A 21,845-nucleotide genomic window follows, 5' to 3' on the forward strand; every position below is an offset into this window, starting at 1 on the left:
TGAAGCTGCCAACAGAACACCACTCCTCTCACTATCCTACTCCCTCTTCACCTTACTAACCCATCCCACCTTATCGTTTACAGATCTGCCAGAGCACCTGGGGACCAATTCCGTTGGTGACGGTGCGCAGTACAAATACCTTTAACATTTAACACATACATTCCGGAGAGACATTTCCTATAAGGCAGATGCCAGGTACTCACAGTTTATTTTTCACACAGAGCATGCCCGGTCTGAATGGTGGTAAGAAGGAGTTCAAGGTGTTGGCCAATTCCAATTGACTAGGGGCAGGGATGGTAGGTCTCCAAGACACACATATACACCTTCAAAACAGGAAATGCTTGCTAGAGTCTGGGATCTGCATAGTTATTACACTTCCTATATTATGTAGGCAAGCAGGATACTAATTCTCACTCACAAAATGCTGAATTTCATATATTTGGACACTGTGCAGTATCTCTGTGGGCATTTTGTTGGGTTGGTGTAATTACTTACCTGACATCAGATATTGATACTAAGTATATAAGGGCACAATATACATACACTGATCTTCTCTGAATAATTAAACTGAATAATGGACTAGTTAGTAATACGGATGGGTCCTTTTAATCTTATACTGAAACCAAGTGTGGACAGTTCCTAGGTGTGACTCGCCCTACATCGAAAGTGATGACCCAATTTATGGAATTTTATGGCCTATTAGACATCTGGAAGTTTTTAAGTTAAATCCAAGGCACATGACTCAGCGGCCTTCATTGATTACATACTGTTATCCCATGTGGCTTCTTGGAAAAAAGATTGTAATCAGTTTGCGTGTATGCTGCCCACACACCACAATGGTAATGCAGCTCCCTTCTACATCATCCTTGCATAGCAAATGGCGCTTTGCAAAACAAGCACTTTTTGATCCCATTTTTAAAAAAGATCCACATAGCTATATCAGAATATTTCACGGACCAACAAATGCTCCGTGGCTAGCACTGCCACTCTCCTGAGATACTTGTTTTTTTTAGCCATTTTATTAGTTTTATAACAACCAAACAACATAAAACAAACCTTACAGTACAAGTTCACACATTTCAAAGTTAGCATACATCCATCATCAGGGTCAATTGCTTACCCCTTCCCCTCCCCCCACGTAGGAGCCTACCCCCAAGGGGCTCCTTTTCCTGTGTCCTCATCAGAGCACTGATCACTTGACCAGTCATGCGTGGACCCATACAATGTGGCCACTAGATGTTTCCAGGCTGTCAATGTTTCTGCCTCTTCCTCCCCTCCTCTGTAGCCTGCTTCCTGCCACACTGCTGTTTCGGCTTCAGTCCATTTCTGGAGGTCTGCCAACCAGAGTTCTACCCTAGGTCTGTTGCATGCCTTCCAACCCATGGCAATTCTACGATTGGCAAGTATGTATGCCAAGTCCTTTAATTTACTTACATGTTTCAGTTGACGTGGCCTCGGGAATCCTCCTATCAAACATGCCCATACTGATTTTACTTCTCGTTGGGCTACTTCTTCCCAGAATTTCTCAATTTCGGGACATGCCCAGAACATGTCCGTCATCCCCGCATTTTCTTCCCGGCATTTGGGGCATAACTGCCGTTCAGCGTTTTTAAATTTAGCTATCCTTTGGGTTGTCATATATGCTGTTAGGGAGAATTCTCTGTTAAGGCTAATTTACCAAACCTAGTGAGTCCCCCAGCAGCTTTGCTGGATTTTTGGCGTTTATTTTTTTCTCCTGCTAAGAGTGAGACTCTTTTTCTCCCACTCTTAGGCATGATTTGAGAATGTCCTTTGACTGTGTATGTGTTTTATGGGCTATGGGGTCCTTTACCCCATAGGGCTTCATGTGTTTTTGGTATGTGGGTTACACAGCACCCTCCGTGCAGTAACCCAGGGGTGTCGTAGCGACCCCCCAACGTAGACTCCATACCCTGGGACTGACTACTGTCTCCCAGGGCATGTAAAGTCACCATTGGCTTTACTAGTCTTAAATTGTGAACAGAACCAGTACAAACCATCATATTGTGGACGTACTAGTCGGGCAATTCGATTGCACCGGGGTCTGTTGTTCCAGGGGGCACTGTCCAGTCCCCCCCGACCGAGTTTTATAATAATAATAATAATAATAATTTGGCATTTATATAGCGCTACGAACCCTCAGGTATCTGAGCGCTGCTTATTATTACCCACGGTGTGTGGTGCTCATTTATCGACCTCGGAAGGATGAAAGGCTGAGTTTGGCCCCGCCGGGATTCGAACCTGCGTTAGCAGGCTCTGCACGGATGTCAAAGCGAGCGCTCTACTCGCTGTGCCACTTGACCGGCTTTTGGCTGGTGGCAGTGGATACTACTATTTATATTCCACCGCGAATATATTCCTATGGGATTTTCCCATTGTTCGAGGCTACCACGTTTTAAAATAGCCTCGAACATACCGCCGGTTTATTACATTAATATAAATTCACCAGTTGGTATTTTTTACTGAAACTTGGTTCCAAAATGGCATTTGTGTTCGCTTCTGTGACTCCAACCCAAGTCGAGCCCTTTGTTCCACTTTTTGGCGGGCTTCTCAACAGAAGCCTCCAAAAGTGGTGCCACTCTGTCTGGGTACCACAGGGGGTGTGGGAGGGGGTTTAGGCACCCTGGACTGAGTTGCCTCGGCAACTCAAGTCGCACTCTTGTATGATTGGCCCAAGTGGTAGCCGCCCGGCTCACCACTTAGCATGTTTGAGTGACAGCTAGGCTGAATGAATGGGGGTTTTCTGCATAAAAGCAGGGCTTTGGGGATTGGAACTTCAGAAGTCGCCACAGGACCTAAAGAATCCGAGGAGGGAGAAGCCGAGCCGACCTGCAACGACGACACCACCGGTGGAGCCCTGCTGAACCGTCTCGCCACTTTTCCCGACGACAGAGGAGATCTCCAGCCCGGAGAGTCTTCTTCCTTTGACTGGTGGGGTTAACCAGTTTGCCCGTCTTTTCGCCTTCCTGGACCAACTCGTGGCCGCCTTGCCCGTGCCAAGCACCCCGGCAACCGGAATACCACAGTTTACCACTACCGCGAAGAAAAGGGTAGTACCTTGTAACTGGGAAACTCCGCGGCTGGTTTCTTCCCTGGCAGTGCAACGACCTTCAGCTTTCCTCCACGTTGAGGCCTCCTCTTCCTCTGGACGAAACACCGACTTGCAACCGCTGCCAGGAACAACTGCCCCCGCTGGAGTGTTCTTCCCATTTTCAGGTACTGTGTCCCGCCTGGCTTCTCTTGCGACAGATCGTTCGGGGTGACAGTAAATCCTCGACTTTCTAACCTGGGTTAGCCTGGGGCCTGTTAACTAACTTTTCCTGACTTGATCTCAATCTTTTGTGAACTATCTACAAAGACTATTTGGGCATAACCCCACTGTGTGATCCTGGACACATTTCGCTTGCTCTCTCAAAGAGTGGGTCTGGCATTTGAACTTCCTTGCTCTCCAGTAGACTTTGCCTAACCTGCCTCACTGTGGTTCTTTGAAAGGTATTGAAATTGAGTGATTTCATAACTTTGCCTTTTCCCTCCCTTTTTCTATAACTTATTAGAGTGCCATCTTATGTTAAGCGCTCACCTCTGTCTGAAAATAAGTGGTGTTTCTCACTAAGACATGTCTAATAAGTAATTAGAGTTGTATATATATAATAGTGACTGTGTGTTGAATTTACTTACCTCTTTTTGTGCTAGTGTAATTTACAAGTGTGTCTTTAAATAAATAATTATATACTTTTACACCAAAGCTCTGGTCAGTGTTTGCTTGTGCTACTGTATCTCTGTACCTATTGTGTATACTATATATACTGCCTAACTCATCTTGAGAGAAGTCTGACTGCTCAGCCACAGCTACCAGGTAAATCTGGGTGGTACAGACTGCTACCAATTGGGTTTACTGCCAACCACCTGTAGTCCTAAATCTTTTGCAGTGGTCCCGAAGGGAACTGCACAGGTTTCTGCCTAACATATGCCCTATGGGTTATATATAGTTTTATTTGCTGCAGCCTCGCATTCCTGGATACTTTCTGGTGGTATCCTTGGGCCCTCTCCCACATCCCGTCACTCATAGGTACCCCAGCCTCTTCTTCCCAGGCATATCTCAATTGTGCCACTTCTTTCCCCACTTTGGACATCAGCAGCTCAGAGTCTGGTTATTTTGTGTCCTCCTTCTGCTATATTCAATATAGATTCTATGGCGGTATCAGGTGGCTATGCTAGTGCAACTTCCAACCGTGTCTCTTTGATCTTCCGTACAGTTATATGTAATGTATTGCCCAGCATGCAACCCCGCTTCCTCCACCAGCGCCCTGAATACCCTAATCTCCCCCTCTTGCCATATATCTCCCATTGTTGTAATTCCCACCTGCTCCCAGTGCCTCCTGATCGTCTGTCTTAGTTGTCTATCCCTTCCGGTCAATACTACCAACGGCACTTGTGGAGAGCACGGGCCAGCTTTGCCATGATTTGGCAAGCTCTGCGCCACGTCCTCGATCCCAGTGCCAACATCTGTAAGCGCTCCTTCATCTCTGTTTTGGGCAGCCATATTATTTCATTCAGGAAGAACGGGCTGCACTCTAGTCTCAACAATCTTGATTCTGAGGTCTGGTCTTCTGATAACCATTTGGCCACATATTGTAGTTGGCTAGCTAAATAGTAGACACTCTCCTGAGATACTTTAGATGTATTTTAGGGGTTTACGTCTCTGAAAAGAGACAGGAAACTTGATATTTAGAATAGATTAAATGGATAGAAAAAGGAGCTACATATACTACAATTGAGATATGATTTGGCACTTGACTAGGGGATGGACAAATAAACTGCAGACATATTGAAGCAATACAATGACACTGGAGACCATGAGAGCGCCTGGAGACCATGAAAAATGGCAGAGGTGCACGGTACAATTATCCCAAAAAACTAATATAACACTCCAGAATCAGAGATAGTTAAACAGTTCTTTACCTGCATGTAGATATGGTGACCTGGCCCGTTTCTGGCAGGGCTACTATTACAGAAGCGGGGCAACACTAGTATTTATGAAATATTTAATGTTTCAGGATCATGGGAATTGAACCCGGGAAAGATGAAGGAACAAGTTACTTACCTGTAACTGTTGTTCTCCAGCATGGGTCTGGCATGGATTCACTGGCTCATGAATATTCCCCGTCGTCAGGCTGGGAATCCTTGTTAAAGAAAAATCAGTATCAGTTTCGTTTCTGATCTGTCTTTCGTAGTAGTAACCAATCACTGATCTCTGCGTCTTACTGACCACAGCCAATGACTGCCCTCTACCTAAGCCCCGCCTCTGGCAGCCATCTTCATATTTAGTAGCACGTGAAGTGGCAGTATGACCAAGTGAAGAGCCGCAGAGTGGTAGGCGGGAGGGTTCGCATGTGAATCCATGCCAGACCCATGCTGGAGAACAACAGTTACAGGTAAGTAACTTGTTCTTTCTCCAGCATGGGGTCTGGCATGGATTCACATGCTCATGAATATAAGAATACATAGCAGTACACACATGCACAACCACGGGAGGTGGCAAAAGGCTCAACATTAAGCAATACAAAAAACTCAACATTAAGCATCTCTTACCTCCTCACCAGACTCACCTTAAGCGAACAGGTTGCGCAGCACTGCTTGGCCGACCCTGGACTCCTCCCTGGAATCCCGATCGACGCAGTAGAATCTCGTGAAGGTGTGCGTCGACCTCCACGTAGCAGCCCTGCAGATGTCCAGCAGGGACACACCAGATAGGAACGCCGTAGTAGCAGCGATCGCTCTGGTCGAATGGGCTCTCAGACGGCCTGGCAGCGGTCGGTTAGCCAACCGGTGGCAGTGCATGATGCAGCCGGAGAGCCATCTGGAAATAGAAGACTTCGAGAGAGCCTTCCCTTGATTCACAGGTCCAAAGTTCACGAATAGCTGTGATGTCCTCTGAAAACCATTCGTGCGGTCCACGTAGAACTTCAGCGCTCTAGCCACATCCAGCGAGTGCAAAGTCCTCTCGGCCGGCGACGAAGGAGACGGGAAGAAAACAGGTAACACCAGGAGCTCGTTAAGATGGAAGTCCGACGGCACCTTGGGCATAAAGGAGGGGTGCGTCCTAAGCACCACCCTCGAGGCATGGGAAGTCAAGTACGGTGCTTTGCAGGATAGGGCCTGGATCTCTCCCACTCGTCGTGCGGAGGTAATGGCCACCAGGAATGCAGTCTTCCACGACACAAACTTCATCGGTGCGGAGTGCATCGGCTCGAATGGGGGCCCCATGAGCCTGGTCAGCACCACGTTCCCACGCCGGGGCCTGGGCTTTCACCGGTGGGAACGACCGGAACAGTCCTTTCATAAACTCTTTTACCAGTCGATGGGACCACAGGGACGTCCGTCCTGTGGTTCTGGTATATCTGGAGATCGCCGCCAGATGAATCTTAATGGAGGCATGGGCTAGCCCAGCCTTTGCCAGCGATAGCAAGTACGGCAGCACTTGCGGGGCCGTAATCCGTAGGGAGTTGATCTTCTGTGCTCGGCACCAGATAGAGAACCTCTTCCACTTGTGACCGTAGCATTTGAGAGTCGAGGGCGCCCTGGCCTTTGCAAGAACCTCTCTGCAGTCGGCCGGTATATTGTACCCTCCAAACTCTAGCGCTGCACGAGCCAAGCCTGCAGGTTCAGCGACGCCGGGTCATGGTGGAAGATGGCGCCTCCTTCTCTGGGGAGAAGATCCGCGTCTGCCGACCGCTAGATGGGAGGGGACGTTGACAAGTCCAGAAGGTCCGGGAACCAGATCTGCCTCGGCCACGCCAGTGCGACGAGGATCATCCTGCACCGGGACCTCTTGAGCTGGTTGATGAGTCGAATCAGCAACGGCAACGGAGGGAACGCATACAGGTATAGGCCGTCCCAGGGGAACGAGAACGCATCGCCCATGCGTCTCGGCTGGGGAAATCTGCTGGCGAACCTCTGGCACTTCGAGTTCGTCGCTGTTGCAAACAGGTCGATTTGGGGTTTGCCCCATCGTCGGAAGAGTTGATCCACCTGATCCTGGCGCAGTTCCCACTCGTGACACGCGCGCAGCTCCCTGCTGAGCGAGTCGGCGATGGTGTTTCTTTCTCCTGCCAGGTGGAAGGGAACCAGGAACATCCCTTGGGCGACCGCCCAGTGCCACAGATCCTGTGCCTCCTTGGATAGGGCTGGGGATCTGGTGCCTCCCTGCTTCCGTATGTAAAACATTGTCGTGGTGTTGTCCGTGAAGATCCGCACAACCTTGCCCTTGAGCGACGGGAGGAACGATTTGAGAGCCCAGAACACGGCTCGGAGTTCTAGGATGTTGATGTGCAGGAGCTTCTCCTCCGGGAGCAAGAGGCCTCTTGCGTGGAGATCTCAGGTGTGGGCGCCCCAACCTTCCAGGGAGGCGTCCGTCGTCACCGTCTCCTGGTACGCCGGCGTCTGAAAGTCCTTGTCCACCATGAGGTAAGCTCGAACGCCCCACCACTGAATCGCCCGCCGGAACACCTCGTTGAGGGGGACCCTGTCTTCGAAGGTGCCCGTCGCCTGCATCCAACGGGCGTCGAGAAATTCTTGAAGAGGGCGCATCCGTAGTCTGCAGAGGCGCACCAGGTAGATGCAAGAGGACATCATCCCCAGGAGGGACTTGATGGACCTCACCCTGGCCACGTCCGTGGCTAGCAGGCGCTGCACTTTGCCCAGAATGGTCTTCGTCCGTTCTTCCGACGGTGCCGCCAGGCGCCTCACTGTATCGAGCTTCGCTCCCAGAAACAGGGCCACCTGCGACGACACCAGGTGGGACTTTGGGTAATTTATGGTGAATCCCAGGTCTGTGAGTAGCTGGACGGTCCTCGCAGTGTGTTCGACGGCGAGTTCCCTCGTCCTTGAGCGGATGAGCCAGTCGTCCATGTAGGGGTAGACGTGAATCCCCTGCAGGGATAGACGTGAATCCCCTGCAGGCGCAGCCATGCCGCCACAGGTGCTAGGCACTTGGTAAAGACCCTGGGGGCCGACTTCAATCCGAACGGCAGTGCTCTGAATTGTTAGTGGCGTCCCTGGACGACGAACCTGAGGAACTTTCAGTGACTTTTGAGGATGGGAACATGGAAGTATGCATCCTCCAGGTCCAACGACGATAGAAAGTCGCCTTCCTCCAGCTGTCCCAGCACGTGCTGGAGGGTGACCATCCTGAACTTTTGTGACCTGATGTATTTGTTCAAACGACGAAGGTCCAGGATAGGGCGCCAGCCGCCCGTCTTCTTCCTGACGAGGAAGTACGTTGAGTACACCCCGGAGCCCCGGAGCCTCTTCGGGACGAGCTCGATGGCGCCTTTCCTGAGCATCGCCCGTACTTCCAACAGCAGTTGCGGGACGTGATTTTCCTTCCTGGCCACAGGTGGAACGTGAGGCACTTCAGGCCAGGGTATCCAGCACCCAACGGTCGGTGGAGATGGACTTCCACACGCCGATGAAATTCGTCAGCCGGCCTCCCACCGGGGTGCTTCGGTGGGGGCCCGAGGCCACGGACGGTTTAGTCCTGCTTGGAGGTGGTGGCCTTGCCGCCCTGGCCACCTTGCCGACGGCGGCGAGGCGCTCCCTGCTTGCCGCGACCCCTGTAGGCCTCCTGAGACGAGGAGCGTGCCGCCTGGCGGTAGGACGACGAGCCACCGCTGGATCCCTTGGAGGCCCCCTGTCTGCCTCCGGAGCTCCGAAAGGGCCGTCGTTGCTGAAGGGCTCCTAGGGCGCGGGCCGTCTCCGTGTCCGTCTTTATGGCTTGGAGGGATTCGTCCACCGCCTTCCCGAACAAGTTGCTGCCGTCGAACGGCATGTCCAACACCCTGGTCTGGACATCCTGACGGAAGTCGGTCGCCCGGAGCCAACCCCGTAGTCGTAGGCAAACTCCGTTGCCCAGCTGGCAGAACCCGGTATCGGCAATATTGGTTGCCACCGTTATGGCGTGGTCCAACGCCACATCGCCTTCTTGAAGTATTTCCAGGGCCTCAGACCTCTTGTCGTCCGGTAGGAAGTCCAATATGGGGGCCAGCTTAAACCAGAGCTCCCTGTCGTAACGGGCCACGATCGCCAGGGCGTTGGCCGCTTTGATCGTCGTCGCCGCCGACGAAATGACCCGTCGCCCCATAGCGTCCAACTTCCTACCCTCGCCGTCCGGAGGGGAATTCGACGTTGAGGCTCCTGACCCCGCCGCTTTCTTCTTCGCCGCCGCCGAGACGACCGAGTCTGGCGTTGGCTGGGCCCTGAGGCACACGGGAGCGGTCTCAGGGACCCGGTACTTCTTCTCGTACCGGTCCCGTTTGGCTGGTGCCGTGGAGGGGTTCTTGAGTACCGACAGGCCCTCCTCCCAGATGTCATCGATTAGAGGCACCGCGATGACAGTCTTCCTCTTGGCCTCCCGGCGCTGATAGAGGAAACCTTCCTTTTTCTGCTCCTCCGGGCAGAGCTGGAACAATTGGGACGCCCTGGCGATCATGGTGTGGAATGAGCCAATCTCGTCGGGCGGAGAGGCCCGGGCGACGGGAGACTCGTTCCGTCGTCGTCGCCCTCAGAACCCGTCGTCGAGCCCACCGCACCGTCATCTCCCGACTCGTGGGAGGATGAGGAGGGAACTGTAGGCCTTACGGGGGCGAGTGGAGGAGAGGGTTGGGTCCTCCGTCGTTTGTTCTGAGGACTTCCCGACGGGCCAGGTTGCGGGTCCTCTGGTCTGGGCCGTGGTAATCTCGTCCTTATCTCAGAGAATAAGGACTGGATCGCAGACAAAATGGCCGCCAAGCTATCCTGAGGCCTAGGTTCCGGCTGCGCCGGAAGGGAAGGCTGCTCTTCCTAGCCATCGTCGTCTTCCTCGGTTATCTCCCGAGGATCTTCCTTACAGGATCGAACCTTCTCGAATTGGACTTTGAGATTCCTCACGGCCTCGGTCAGCTCCTCCTCCGAGGCTGACTCCGAGCTCGAGGAGGCTACCGTGCCCCCCCTCGCTTCTTCCATCATGGTGGCCATGACGATGGGCTGAAAAGAGGATTCCCTCCTTGGCGGCAGGGAAAGTCTAGTCCCGGAGGCAGTCTCCGCTGGCGGGGTCTCTGCCGGCTTGGCCAGAGTCGCCGCGATCGCCTCGATAGAGGCCTTTGCCTGCTGAGTAGGGGCCTTCACCACCTTAGGTGCGTCCCGGGCCTTCTCCTTAGGGGGAGGGGCGACGCCTCGCTCCCCCTCTCCCGAGATCGGACGGGGCTTCGGACTTCCTCTTCCCCGAACCGGAGCGCTGGCTCGTGGTTGACGGTGCCGGGGAAGGTGCGCCCTGCCTGGCGACCGAAGAGCCCGACCTTTCGGCGCTCCTGGAGCCAGCGGACTCGCGGCGCTTGGCCTGGTGTTGGGCCCCTGTCGCCGGGGCGCCCGCACAGGACTTAGAAGCCCGCTTGGATCCTTTCTTCTTCTTCTCACCCGTTGACCCTTCTCCAACCAGCTGGCGAGACGGGATCGACGGTCCCTCATGGTCCGCTCCGACAAGTTCTTGCAGAACTGGCAGTCCTTCTCTACATGAGTCTTGTCCCCATGAAGACAGTAGAGGCATCGCAAATGCTCGTCCTCCTTAAACACATTCTATAGCCCGCATCCAGGGCAGCTGCGAAACAGCTTGGGTCCGGGTGACGAACTCGCGTCCTGGGCCATCTCGAAGTAGGCCGCAAATCTTCTGGAATCCTCCAAAAGGTTGATTCGACGAAATCTTCACCCTTGAGGGGCGTAGGAAAATCCCGCAACGGGTACCCGTTAACGGGAGTAGAAACGGTGGAGCTTGAGGCTCGATTAACCGAAAAAATGTGAAAATTCACCTGAAAAAGCGCGAAAACGCAGCAAAAGCTCGAGAGCTAAGCACGAGGACTCCCAACACTTGAACGTGCGGTAAAAATCTGAAGATGGCTGCCAGAGGCGGGGCTTAGGGAGAGGGCAGTCATTGGCTGTGGTCAGTATGACGCAGAGATCAGTGATTGGTTACTACTACGAAAGACAGATCAGAAACGAAACTGATACTGATTTTTCTTTACCGAGGATTCCCAGCCTGATGACGGGGAATATTCATGAGCATGTGAATCCATGCCAGATCCCATGCTGGAGAATGAAGCCTTTTTGGCAAAATTATCAAAGTTTACATAGAGCTGGACATTTTGTTACTGAAGCAGTCTTGGATAACTTCATTGCTCTGCTTCAGTTTCCCCGCTTGACAACTGACATAATTGAAAGAAGGGAGTGAGTTGCGAAAGACCATTGCAGATCACAATGATAGGCGTCTGGATTGGATGGTCATACCACTGATTTTATAAAGCTTATGAGGGCATGTCTATGTCATATGCAGTGGGTGAGGTATCAACTTCTCTTAATGAGGATATGTTTATTGTCCTTTTAAAATGGAGTAAGCGTAGAAATGTTTGTAGTTTTAAAGGTCACTATCAATGTTAAATATGGACAATATTTGGCCATGTTGACACCGGAACAAAGACACTGAAAAGGCATTTGATTGTGTTGAAAGGAACCACTTATTTATGTGTGGAGGACATTATGCTTAAAACGGGGGATAATTGACTGGATATGTTTATTGTATCGTACTCCAAAGGCTAAAATACTGACTCTTTCCGATTTAGCCTCCTTGATATGTTTGAAAGAAGGCACCCAAAATGGATGCTGTTTTTGTCATTATTATTTGCCTTAACTTTTGAGTCGATACCTATTGCAGTATGGCAGCAACATGCTCACCTATACCACATTAAGATAGTCTATTGCCCCTCTATGCAGATGATATGGGGTTCTATTTTGTTGATATTTAAATACTCCATAAGATATATTTAATAATTATTGAATGGGCTGGTATGCAAAAAATATAATCTATTTCAATAAAAGTCCACATTTGTGGGTTTGTGGCTTGGCAAAGCGTTGTTCCTTAAACGGTTCCACACTGTTTCACCAATCTGCATCCAATTGTGCATAGTTACCCGTTCAGACTCTCCAGAGATCACTGGCTACGTAACATTTGGACACCTCACTCCCCCCCTTGCTCTGGATTTCAAAAGTCCAAATTTGTTTGTGGCTTGGCGAAGCGTTGATCCTTATGCAGTTCCACACTGTTTCACCAATATGCATCAGATTCTGCATAGTTACCTGTTAGGACCCTATGGACATTACTGGCTACATGGCATTTGCCCCCCCCCCCATCTCTTTCTCCGGATTCCAGCACCTTCACACATGAGACGGTTGCCTCAAACTGGCGAAACATCAATGTGCTCTTAGAAGGACCAGACTCCACCCGGTCCCATAGGGACCACGAAAACCAGGTTTCAGCGTGCTGGGATGCACGGGATATTTGCACTGCAATGCACCACAATGAACTGCACCACGCCAGGGTGAGATGACAGGGTGAGAGAGAGCACAGAATGGGAAGGAGAGAGTACAGAAGGTTCCAGTATGCAGCAGCACACCAACTCTCACCTCCTCTCAACGTCTGCTCCAGGGTATGTCAGCCAGCCACACACGACCATTCTCTGTGCAGTTTACTTCAGTTAGCAAAGCACATCAAGTGATAAGCCCATCGGAACAGCGACCTACAGGATAATTTATTTTCAACAATTGATGAGAGTGTTGTCATGTCGGTCTACAGAACACATTCGGGAGAACAGATCATTTTTGCTAGTATTCAATAAAAACATATTTACGTTTTGCTATAGTACACATGTTGACAATGCATTTGCATAATATCAACCATAGTGTAACAAGAACAAGTGAGAAGGAGATGCACAATTCACAATTGAATGGACACCAGGACAATGTGAACAGATGTAAAAAAAAAATAGGAATACATTAATACAGCCAATTATAGAAAAATAAGATTACACAATTTTTAGTATCCTGTTACTGACCCTACTTCAATATTAACATCCCATGTTGAAAAATAAGAATACAAGAAATTTGACAGTCAGTAATCGAAGGAACGCATTACCAATATCAATGGCCAGTCCTGTAACAGTTATAACAATGATAATTTGCCAAACTAATTCTACTTATTTCAAGCAATACCTATTTTAGTTACCGAATCATTTTTAAGGATACAATCACTAGTCTGTTCTCGAGGGGGATGTCCCTGGACTGAATTGAGAGAAATTAACCAGACCTAACCGCAAGGGGGTGAATGTAGCCCCGGATCACTTATTTTAATTTGGTTTCATAGGTTCATTTCACATACTACTGTTTCCAGGACAGCATAAATTATCCACACTTAATTACTGGGATGGAGCACTTTGAACACAATGGCCTCAAATCTACATTGTCTAGTACTGGTACCAAAATCAGATTGAGTGGTAACCCAGTACAGGTCACGTAATGGGCTTAGAATAAGTGATAAAATGACCTCCGACATATAATTTATTTCTACTTTTTTGACAACATGGTACTCCTCCCAGTTGCACTTTCACTTTGGACCCTGGCTCACTTAAAACTTGTCAGGAGAAAGGGATTGCTAGATGGGACAATTTGATGAGCTTCCATCTTTTTGAGGTTCTTTTCCCAAATGTAGGGACTTCTTCTCATATGCGAGAATAATTTAAATAAAGAAGGTGCAAGCAACCCAAAACGAGAGAGAAGGGTGCAAGCGACCCGGCAGAGTTCAAGTGTGCATGGGGAAGCTGGAAAAGGTGCCAGTGGGCACGGAAAGTTAAAGAGTGCAAGTGTGCACGGGAAAGCTGGTATTCCCACGTATTCCTTATCTTTGATATTGCCAATATTTGCTGCCTCTGCAACAAAAAAAAAAAAATCAGCAGGGGCGCTGTGTGTCGATGCCTGTCGAATTAATGTCCCTCAGAGGCCTCTGTCTCGACGTCAACACAGGTATATGTAGCACGTGCAGTTCCCATTGACCTCAGTTTCCGTTTTTACGAGTGGAGCATTACCTTGTGTTTGACGGTTATTCCCCTTGAGAGAGCGTAGACTGCAACCGCAAGGGAAATTCTACTGCGGGGTACATTGGGAGGGGCAATAAGGAATACGTGGGAGGAACATCCAGTCAAAAGAAAGTTACCAAGGGTAAGTAACTTATTCTTAGAATGGATTGTGTCCTCCCACCTATTCCTTATCTTTGATACACTCCCAAAGCAGTTTACGTAATTTGGAGGTGGGAGTAGAAATTAGTGTGGCATCAATATGTTATGGTTGTGCATGCACTGAATGCAACACTGCTTTTCCAAATAAAGAATCTTGGCCCGAGGAGGAGTCTAAACTATAATGTTCAATAAATTATTAGTTACTCACCGTAGTGACTAACATACCCTTAGTCCTTAGTTCCCTTTCCTCCATACTGCATGGGCGTCCCTTCCAAGGGACGGGAGACGGTACCTTTTTCACCAGAAAAAACCTTCTTCCCCTTTAAATTTAGAGGCGTGCGGTGGTGTGGCCCTGGGAGCATGCGCTGCCCTGACACCGCCCTCCGGCGCCACACTTCAGTCCCTATAGACGCGTCGACAATAGATTAACATTGCCTATTGACACCAGTTTTATTAGAGGGGAGGTTGGTGGGACGTATGGAGGGAAGGGGACTAACGTACTAATAGTACGTTAGTCACTACGGTGAGTAACTTATAATTACTCTTACGTCCCGTCCCCTTTCCTCCATACTGCGTGGGGGATTACAACTGAGTGTAGCCCCAGGGTGGAGAGGAGACCCTCCTTAAGCAAACAGGTTTCTAAGAACCGCCTGTCCGAAAGCCGCGTCTGCTCTAGAACCGGCATCCAAACCGTAGTGCTTGCAGAAAGCCGAAGGGGAGGCCCATGTGGCCGCCCTGCTTATGACTTGCGAGGGGACATGCCGCTGGAAAGCGATGGCCGTTGCCTTGGCTCTTACGGCATGGGCCTGCATGTTGGTAGGCAGTGGCTTATGCTGTCCCTTGTAAGCTTCTTTGATGGCCGAGACCATCTGACGGGCTATGGAGGCCTTAGATGCCCGATACCCCAGTCTTGATCTGCCGAAGGTGACCAAAAAGTGCGTCCGACTTGCGCAAGCCCTTGGTCCTGTCCAAGTAGAATTTCAGGGCACGCCTGACATGCAGGCAGTACAGAACTCTCTGTGCCTCGTCTTTGGCCTCGGCAAAAAACGTAGATAGCACTATTTCTTTGTTCAGATGGAATGCAGAAGGCTCCTTGGGCAAGAACGCTGGGTGTGTCTGCAGGACTACTTTATCCCTGTGAAACGTAGTATATGGCTCTGAGGCGAGCAGTGCCTGGATTTCGCCGATTCTGCGAGCTGAGGTGAGGCAGACTAGCAAGGCCGTCTTAATGGTGACCAGCCTGATGTCCGCGGATGCCATTGGTTTAAATGGTTTGTGCACCAGGGCACCCAGAACTATGTTGAGGTAACCTAGCATTACCTGTTCAGGAACCACAATGTGAGGGCTAGTTTCTGTTGCACAGGGTAGATGACCATGCCCCCTGGCTCCGACAGAAGATGTGCTGGGCCCGTCGGGAGGTGAATGGGAGGCCTCCCCGAGAGTCTGAACAGCTCCAAGAACCATGGCCTGGCCGGCCACCACGGTGCTATTAGAATGATGCTGAGGTGGCGAGATTCATTAATCTTGCATATCACCCTGTGTATCAGTGGAGTGGGCGGGAAGGATTATGCCGTCATGCCGTCCCACTGAATCTGGAATGCATCGCCCAAGGAGCCAGGGCCCTGACCTTGCCATGAAGCTAACAGTTGGCACTTTCTGTTTTCCCATGAGGCAAAGAGGTCCACCTGGGGGTGTCCCCATTTGTAGACGATTTCCTGCAGTATTAGATCGTTCAACTGCAACTCGTAGTTGTCCGCCCCCAATCTGCTGAGCCTGTCTGACTCCAGGTTGCATTCCGCCAGCAGGTGGACAGCCATGAGGTTCTCCAGGGCCCATCCCCACATGCTGACTGCGAGCCTGGGGGGCGGGGGGGAGATCTGGTACCTCCCTGCTTGTTGACATAGAACATACTGGTCAAGTTGTCTGTCTGAATGAGGACAACCTTGCCCTCGATCACCAGAAGGAAGGCTCGGAGTGCCATCCAGATAACCCTCAGTTCCAGCCAATCGATGTTGTACTCCTGCTCCTGCCGGGTCCAGGTGCCATGGATGCAGTGGTTGTCCAGGGTGGCCCCCCAATCCTCAAGAGAGGAGTCTGTGGTGATGGTGACTTGCGGGGTAGGACGCTAGAAAGGCTTGCCCAGCCGGAGGTTGCAGTCCCTGGACCACCATGTGAGATCCAGGTGAAGTGATGGAGGAACGTTGATCATCTCTGACGGAGAGCCCGGCTCCTGGTTCCAAGAGGCTGCACAGTGCAGCTGTATCCTCCTCCTCCTGAGTCTCGTGTGGGAGACGGCCAAGAGGACTGCTGCCATGAGACCCAGTAGGTGTTGTTGCCAATAGGCCGAGGTCACTTCTCTGCTGAGGAAGTGTGCGGTGGCCCTCCTGAGGGCCGTGATCTTGTCCTCCGAGGGAAAAACTCTCTCGAAGCACGAGTCCCAGATGAAACCCAAGAAGGTCAGTCTCTGCGTGGACTGCAGCTGCGACTTCTTGAGGTTGAGTGAAAAACCCAGCTTGTGCAGTGTGTTCATAAGAGCGTGGGAAGTATGGTGCACTGCTTCCGGAGATGTCGTCCTGACGAGTCAGTCGTCGAGGTACGGTAGATGTGGTGGCCTTGCGACCTGAGGAGGGCCGCTACCGTGTTCATCAGCCTGGTAAAGACCCTCGGGGCTGAGTTGAGGCCGAAAGGAAGCACCTTGTATTGGAAATGGCAGGCCATGATCCTGAATCGTAGAAAAGAACGATGAGGCTGCCATATCGGGACGTGTAGGTACGCGTCCTTCAGATCCAGGGAGAACATCCAGTCTCCCTTGCACAATGTCTCCACTATCAAAGCTGGCGTAACCATCCAAATTTTTGTAGAGGTAGGGAGCGGTTGAGGGTGGAAAGGTCTGGCACAACTCTCAAACCCGCCTGGTTCTTCTTCTGAATGGCGAAAATCCTGGAGTAAAAGCCCAAGCCTCGCTGGGGGGCTGGGACTTCCTCCACTGCCTGGCTCTGGATGAGCGACTGGATCTTCACCAAAAGAGTTGCTGTCCCAACCTGGGGGAGTAGAGGGGAGGAAGGATGAGAGGCTGGGATAGGGAGACGGTACCCCGTGGAGACAACAGAGTGGATCCAGGGGTCCGCAAAATTCTGGTATCAGAAATGTGCATGGAGAGGAAGCCTGCTCCCCCCACTGGAGACACGTGCACCTGGAGGGCCGTGTCATGACTCCTTTCCCTCGGAGGCTGTTGCAGAGGAGGGGGACTGGAAAAAGCCTTTACCCCCCTTTTGTTGTTTGCGCCTATGTTGAGTCAGTGAATGGTCAGGTTTCCTGGACCTCCGCTCTTGGAAGCCGTGGAACCCTCCGTATGTACGCCCCTTGTCCGAGCGCTGCTGTGACTGGGCATACATTTTGGGCGTGGTCTTTGTCAAGATGGATAAAGACTTGGCCGTTTGTGAGCTGTTTTTCTTTTTGTCCAGCTCCTCGTCCGTTGTGGAGTGGAAGGAGTTACCCCCTTCGAATGGAAGATCTAAGATGCAATCCTGGACAACCAGGTTGAATTTCGTAGCACGGAGCCAGGCCGCTCTTCTCATGTCTGTGGCAATGCAGATGGCACGGCCAAAGGTGTTCATGTGGCCTCTGCCAATCCCGCCTTGAATCGTGATTGGCTCTGTGACGGAAGCTCTAGGAGGAAATCCGCAATTTCCTGCCAGAGCCTCTGGTTAACAGCTACCAGCATGGCATCCGCGTTGGCTTGACGAAGGTGCAAGGACACGTTGGAATACAGCTTCTTCCCATACGCCTCCAAGATCTTCTCCTCCTTGCCTAGCCCTGCCTAGAGGCTGAGGATGACGGATAATTGGAGTATAGTGATGCTGCAGCGATCACTGAGGAGCATGGCTGAGGACGGGCCGATAGCAAGAGTGTATCCCCCCTCCATCTGCCTGTACTTGGCATCCACGCGTTTATTCACTGGCTGGACTGAGTGAGGCTTGAGCCAACCTTTCTTGGCCAAGGCAACTACGTCCTTCTGCATCGGGATCCCCTCTGCTAGTTGCTCGACCTCGGGTTGAGGAAGGCCCAAGTACTCTGCCAGCCCTGCCAGACGTTCATGCAAGGCGTTGGCAGAAGATGGCGTGTCGAGGTCCTCCTCCTCATCTGTGTCCACCTGAGGGTTCTGTTGGTCAGGGACCGGAGGAGGGGGCTGGGGCTGCAGTGTAGAGGCCGCAGCCGGAGGCTGAGACGGAGGCTGTTGCAGAACCGCCTGGACTGGAGGCTGAACCGGGACCAGGGGCGTCTGTACCGGGGTTTACGGCGCCAGAGCGACAGCACGTCCTTGATGGCGTTCCTGAGGATGTCCCCATCCAAGGAGATTTCACGAGCCTGAGGAACCGTTCAAAGTACCTGTCCTCGCAGGCCGGAGTGGTGGTAGGCGATATTGATGGGGTAGCAAGAGGCTGCTGGAGCCGGTGCGTGCTCTGCCCATATAGACGCAGCGGGAACCTGCCTTGCGCGAAGGAAGGGTAAGCTGTAGGCCACATACCTGGTTGACACCAGTCCCACCTTGACACATGTTCCTCCACCTGCTGCCTTCCCTGGAGAGGCGTCGGCTGGATGTCTGGATTTTCTGACGCGGATGCCATTTTGTAGAGCTGTCTTCCACATATCTGCGTCGTGTTGCTCGGCTCACTGGGCCCCGCCCCATCCAGGACTCTTTGAGTGTGGATCATGGGGCCTACCCTGTTCCTCAGGCCGAGACCCGGTAGGCATTTCGCCCTCGGTGGATCTGCCGGTAGAACTGCATATAGGTGTTCTGACTTGAATGTCGTGTAGACCGTTGAGACCTCCGTCCCCAAGTGACGCACAGGGGAATCAAAAGAACCCCGCTATGCGACCTTTGGAGCCACAGGTGGGAGATGTTACTTGCCGGATCCACGGAACCTATGGAACACCGATGCTGCTGAAAGAAAGCGGGGTTAAGTACCAGGCAAATACAATGGAATACAAGAATCACAGGATCAGAATAATCTTACCTATCCGGTGATTGGAAAACCCGGGAGACCTAGTGAGGGAGGTTCGAGACTCAGATGAGAGGTGGTCCCCAGAACAACAGGGACCAGAGTAACACGTGGAGCGCAGGAGAGCCCACCTGAAAGTAGAGCTGGAAACGTAGTGTGAGTCCCCAAAGGGCAATGGCGTAGAAGTCCAACAAAGTTCCAAGGGAAGATCCAAAGGCAGGTAAGGGACGGGCCGAGGTTCAGCAATGAGTAAACAGTTCCAAGCAAAGGTACAAAGGGATGATCCAAGGGAGTCCGGGTGCGTGATCCAAAGTCAAGGTAATCAGCAGAGTAAGTTCAAAACGTAGCGCCAAACAGAGTCGAAAGACAGCTGAGAAGCGGTGAGCGCTTCGTGCCTCAAGCATCATATACTGTGCGCTTCCGAGTCATGCGACACCCTCCATCGTCACGTGGAAAACGCCGCTCTGAATCACGTGAGCGGATGAATGATCGATGATGAAGCGTTCCGCCGCCCCTTCTGCTGTATGCTCTCCATGGCAACTGCCAATGCAGGAAGGGCTGCAACCGGGCACGTGCATTGTACCTGGTGCAGAGTTTTCGGTCCTTTGGGGTAACCACATCACGTGAGTCTCGAAACCTGAAGGGAGTAGTGTGGGAACCTGGGGAAGGTGCTGTGGAAGTGTTAGCAGTGTTCTGCTGTGCAGAGGAACGTCTAACAATAGGAGCCCCCTCAGAAATGTTGCTGGTACTAGGGAGTAGTCCCTCGGGTAAAGACTCAGTAAAATAACCTTCCATTCCCTCAGCACTGTCACCGGGAGGATCTACTGGCCCCTCGGCCTGTAGCGGATATTCAGCCTCGGTACTTGTGCTGGTACAAGGACCTGGGCAGTCCCTCCCGCACTGGCGAGTCCTTGGGAAGGAGTCTCCCTTGCGGGGTGCACTTGAAAAGAGCAGCCCTACCTTGGGCCTGGATCGATGAGAGACAAAGTCCTTTAGGTCCTCTGGAGGGGATTTCTGGAAGAGCTCTCTCCACCTCGCTAGTCTGTTCTTCAGAGACCTTGAGGAAAGCACGTTGCACAAAGTACAAGCTTGCCAGCCGTGGTCTGGGCCAAGGCACTGTAGGCAGAGGGCGTGGGTGTCTTTAATCGGGTAGAGCCCGTCGCAGGATGGACACCTGCTGAACCCTGTAGAAGTCGACATGTGCCGGGGAGGACAGCGACGCCGGAGGACCGAGTACCTGAATGATAAAAAGACAAAAAACCAGAAGAGATGAAGTATCCGCTCGTGGAATTACATGGCCGAAGCCAAACCCTGGAGCGCTGGTGAATTCAACCTGTGCCCGTCGACGTGGAAAAGGGGACGGCAGTGTGGCGCCGGAGGGAGGAGTCAGGGCAGAGCATGTTCGCAGGGCCGCACCCCCGCGTGCCTCTAAATTTAAAGTGGAAGAAGGTTCTTTCTGGTGAAAAAGTTTCTGTCTCCCGTCCCTTGGAAGGGACGCCCATGCAGTATGGAGGAAAGGGAATGGGATGCAAGAGTATGGTTTGCACAGACCACTAGGTGGCAGCTGCACATATACCTTTTATCGAAATCCCCTCTGTAAGGCAGACGAAGCTGCAATGCCCCTGGTCAAATGAGCTCTTAGATGTTCTGGAGGGTCTTTACCTGCCAGTTTGTAACATTCCGAGATTGTTCATATAATCCATCTGGATATAGTTTGCTTGGTAATGGCCAGTCCCAATTTGTGACCTGAATAGCCCACAAATATATGGTCATCCTACTGCACTTTTGCCAATCTGCAGATCTGGAATTTTGGGGAGAAAAGTAGGCTTCACTTTTAGTACCACTCTGTCTTTAGAAAAACAGTATAAGGAGGCTTGCAGGATAAGACATGCATTACTTACCGTAATAGCATTTTCTGATGATTGTATCTGCTTAGATTCACATTCATGTGCATATGGTCTGACATCCAGTGGTAACCGCAAAGTATTGCATCTTGTCGTAGTATTGCATAGTGTCTGTAACACTATCTGTATTGTGACGTGTAGTGTACCCAAAATCCCTCACGCGCCGAGGTCCCTCTGATTGTATTTTTTCTGCGATGAGGGAGCCCAAGGCTATTGTGAGTGAGTTCATGAAGAGAGAAAGCAGTGAGACATCTATGTTCCTTCCACCCCGAGCGGGGAGGTAGGGAGCGCGCATGTGAATCTAAGCAGATACAATCATCAGAAATGCTATTACATTAAGTAATGCATTTCTTCTGATGCTTGTTAATCTGCTTAGAATCACATGCTGTGCATAGACTAGCAAGCAGTACCCGGAGTTGGAGGTGGGTTGTGAGAAGGAACAGTAGAGAAAAGATGTCGTCCCACCTGAGAGTCAGATCTAGAATGAGTGTCTAGGCAATAGTGTTTTGGAAAGGTGTGTACAGAAGTCCAGGTTGCCGCTTTGCAAATGGACTCTAGGGGAACATTTGCAATGAATGCTATGGACGCCCCAGTAGAATGTGCTGTAGGCTTCAAGGGCAGTTCTCTCTTAGCAAGAGTGTAACATAGTGTGATGCATTTGACAATCCACCTTGAGATAGCTGATTTAGAGACATGATCTCCCCTCTCGACCAGCTGCCACTGAAACAAAAAACGGATGTTTTCCTCAGCGGTTTCGTTCTTTCCAGGTAGAACACGACTGCCCTCCGTGTAGGCTTCTTTCGGCCATGCAGTGTGATTCTGGAAAA

General features: G+C 51.3%; 1 protein-coding gene across 4 annotated transcripts in view; it reads right to left on the reverse strand.

Annotated features, from left to right (window-relative positions):
* Positions 1 to 21,845, reverse strand: part of CENPK (centromere protein K) — a 1,342,106-nt gene that overhangs the window by 149,331 nt on the left and 1,170,930 nt on the right. Inside the window, exon 10 of one of the 4 annotated variants that reach the window (XR_011280634.1) lies at positions 12,508 to 12,620. The exons of the other annotated variants lie outside the window; for them this stretch is intronic. The gene's annotated coding sequence lies outside the window, so the exon portion shown is untranslated. The remainder of the gene's footprint in view (positions 1 to 12,507; positions 12,621 to 21,845) is intronic. 4 annotated transcript variants of the gene reach the window in all.

This window comes from Ambystoma mexicanum, chromosome 6p, assembly GCF_040938575.1.
Source record: "Ambystoma mexicanum isolate Mex_15411 chromosome 6p, UKY_AmexF1_1, whole genome shotgun sequence".
In the NCBI taxonomy this organism is placed as follows: domain Eukaryota; kingdom Metazoa; phylum Chordata; class Amphibia; order Caudata; family Ambystomatidae; genus Ambystoma; species Ambystoma mexicanum.